Raw genomic sequence first — 4256 nt, forward strand, 5'->3', positions numbered from 1 at the left:
AAAAACTATCAAAATATTACACACAAATTAGACTCAATGCGTGCAGCACAAATAAGTTTAAATCGCAAAAGATTAATACCAATAGGCAATAATTGAAACTATAATATTATGTGGTCGACAAGAAATAGCTATTTGTGGTACCTATGTGATTCCGGACCACTTATATAAGAAAATGTCCAACACAATGATGGCAATTTGCATGATTTATTGCGACTGCTTGTTTCATGTGGTGATAAATACTTTAGAAATGAGATCACACAAGGATTTTGAGATTCACGATAGAACATGTTTTTTTAGATTCTGAGCGGAGTGATGAATGTATTGATTTTACAATGTGTGTTTTTTTATTGTGTCCGTGTACACGATACGTAGTCGAAATAATGCTTCGATTTTCTACTTAAGTATCTTGTTCGATGGGAAAGTGAATATTGTTAGTGCATTGAGGAGGTCAAATTTTAAAATTCCCAATAATTTTCAAAAGCACCGGGAAAAACAACATAAAAATTAAGAAAAAACGATAATTTTTACGCAAAATGGGTTTTCCACAAAATCGATTTTGGTTTTTGATGTAACTCTATATAACAAATTAACGTATTAACATGAAATTTTCACTGGTCGTTTATATTTGCATTTTCTATACACGATAACATTTTCAAAATATTTTGATTTGTTTTGAACTGTTTAGGAACATTTTATGTTTCCAATTGTATTAGTCTTTTTTTCTACTAATGTCAATAAAACTTTATTTGTTGGGTAAAAAGCTTGAAAATTGAATACAAGGCTCCTACTATATTATTTCAACGACATTTGAAAAATATTAAAAATCCTTAGTTACAGTTTTTATTTATAAGCATTTAAAGTTCAAATCTTGACAAAATACGGAAAAATCACGAAAATTAGCAAATTATTTTAAGTTGAGAATTGATAAAAATTTTTGTTTTCAAATCAAAAAAAAAATGTCTACAAGCAAATCAGATTAAATTTTTATGAACGTTTGAAATTCATATTTTTATAATATTGGATATTACTTGATTTCTTATGTAGTGGTTTTGTTATTTTATTGTTATTCAAAAACGAATAACTTTAGATACATGAATATTTTACTGAATGTTTATATTTTCATTGTCTATACACCATAACATTTTGAAAATAATTTGACTCTTTTTGAGCCGTTTACTCTGTTTACTACTCTGTTTTTTTTCTTTAAATATCAATAAAATTTTATTTGTTGGGTAAAAAAGCGTGAAAATTTAATGCAAGGCCCTAATATATTGTTACAATAGCAGCTGAAAAATATTATAAATAGGCACAATTTTTTTTTGTAAGCATTTTAAGTTCAAATTTTGACAACATTAATTATCAAATTTATAATTTAATAATTATTTTGTAGTTAAAAATGTATAAAATGTTCAACTTTTATAGCTAAGGATTGATAATTTAAAACAAGGTTCCATGTAAATAGGTAAATATATAAATTACTTTATTCTCAATAATATCAACAAATATACTTAGTAATATCATAGGCTGACTGACCGTTTTAGCTCAGAATCGTTTTTTTTTATACAATGGTATTATATCATTAAATTAAAATTTAACACCATCCATTACAGTAACCCATCACTCGTAACCTACTGCACAGCAGAGCGATATCCACTTACCCACTTTTTATATATCAATTGGTCACTATTTTTTACAGAATATAATAGTGTAAATTAGTAGGAATTATAGTACACCTATTTTTGTATAAAAACGGTTGCCATTGATTATACTCGGGCAGATGAGGTAAAATCATGCATCAATTGTCGTGTTTACATGACCTCGAATAAGAAATATATATCCTAAATCAAATATATTTTTTATATTTATTACTCAAAAACTACCTGACTGATTTTGACGATTATCTTATAGATTTTTATTAGAGATACCTATCAGGAAAGTTTAGAGAATTGTTTTAACGACGTTCTAAAATATAAATATATATAAGAGCTTTAATATCTGAAATTTTGAACTGAGGTACACTAAAACCGAGATACACCGATATACTTATATATATATGGTCGTATTCTATATTTTTTTATTTTTTCCCTCGTGAAGTCAGGTTATACAGTGTATTATAATATAATAAAACATTAATATATCATATATTAAATTTCATATTAATTGATAAATTGCGTTCATAAATTTTTATTTTATAACATATTAAATAAGATACAAAAAAAGCTAAAAAAAAATATTTGGATGATGAATATGGGTAATAAAAGACGCGTGTCATGATCGACCATTTATATATTTGTATATCTATATCCTCTTGCCTGACAAAAGTGAAAAGTCTTTTAAGTTTTAAGTATACCATTATATTTTTAACGCAGTTATACTACAATGTTGAGTATACCTATTGCAAAATACAGCATTATTACAGCAACGCGACCTTCTTGAAAATTGAAGCAGTTCAATCAATAGTTTAAATTTTATTTCATAATATGATGTCTGTAAAAACACATTCGATTTATAAATATAATTTCATAACAGAACGTTTTTTTGATAGAACATTTTAACTTTTAAGCATACATTTCATAGTTTTAAACTTTTAATACTTATATAATCGTAAAATAAAATTGTAATAGGTACATTTAATGTTAGGAATAAGTGCCTGTAAATGCCTAATATACTGAAGTTAGTAAGTTACCTACTTTTTTTAGAAGTAAATATAGTAATTATACTATATTAAGTTTTTAGTTTTATATAGTCAATGATTAATGTTATTAATATAGTCTATTTATATTATGATATATAAACTATAAAGGTACTTTTGTGGAAATATTCAAATTATTAAAACAAATAATTAGGTATTTAAAAAATATATCACCATTTGAGATTTAAAAACCCATTTAATGATAAAATATAAAATAAATATTATTTTTTTTTTAAATTGTTTTCCTATAATTCCTATATACAATATACATAATATATTACTCCTAAACAGGCTAAACAATTGTTTAAATATACATCATAATACAACTTTTTGTTCTAAGTTTTCGACTGTTATAGTTACCGATGGGGAATGGGGAATAATTAAATTTTCAAACGAGTAGATAATTAGTTGTGACTTTTTAAAGACAGAAAATCACCGCTTCCAATCCCTTTAACGCGTTAAGGACCAGTGGAACGGAGGATAATATAGCCGCAGAGTGATACCTACGTCCAGCACGATCTACCTTGCAAAATGTTGATCCACTATTACACGTCTACACCTCTAATGAGATTACAAATAAGTAAAAAATAATATTTTCAAATACGTTTATAGTTTTTTGAATGGCTTTTAAATTATTCAATTTAATTATTTTTCTCTTAAATTATAAATTATGATATGAAACATAATAAAATAACTTCACAACTCTTAGATATATTTTTAAATTATTTAAAAATGAGTACCTATAAAGTGTTTGAAAATAATTAATAGCAATATTTTAGTAAGATTCTATTCCTATCGGCTATTGTCGACATCAATACATTTGACAATAATAAATTATCCATGGAATGTCAAAATTGTAATTTGTAACATTTAAAATTAAAACGAGGAAACATTTTAAGTAAAAGTTTTATAATTTTGTTTATATTGTTAACTTACACTTTTGTTATGTTCAATTAAGTTAAATACTATAACAATTTTGTCATCTATATAATAATTACTGTAAACAATATAAACTATATTTTGTAACACAACTTATTTTATGTAATAAGACACTTGTCCGTATACATTATTTAAAATAAAATAATTATATTTTATAGACATATTATAGTCTCTCACATAGGTATAGACATGTACCTACAAAATAAATAAATTCAGCCATTTCAGAAGTCGAGGACTGTAAATCATTAAATTGTGAAATATATAATATGTTCTTCGATTAGAAACTGATAGATATATTTAGTATACATAGCCACATAAATAATAAGTATTAAGGTAGTTAGGTAGGTATACCTGTATATATATATATATAAGCTATGTAAATATGTAACACACACCTAATTACATTATTTAAATTAAAGGAAACAATATTTTGTCCTATCGGCTATCAATATAATCATGAATTATTCTACTTAGGCTGTTACCAATTTAACTTACAATTGCAGCTGCTACAGCCATAATATTATTTGTACAGTATTTTGTAACAAATTATTGCAATTTCACGTTTTGAAATTTTCTTCTCAACCCCTGGGTACCACGTGAAAACTCTCTAACTGGTATAAAATTA

This window comes from Metopolophium dirhodum, chromosome 2 (genome assembly GCF_019925205.1).
Source record: "Metopolophium dirhodum isolate CAU chromosome 2, ASM1992520v1, whole genome shotgun sequence".
NCBI lineage: Eukaryota > Metazoa > Arthropoda > Insecta > Hemiptera > Aphididae > Metopolophium > Metopolophium dirhodum.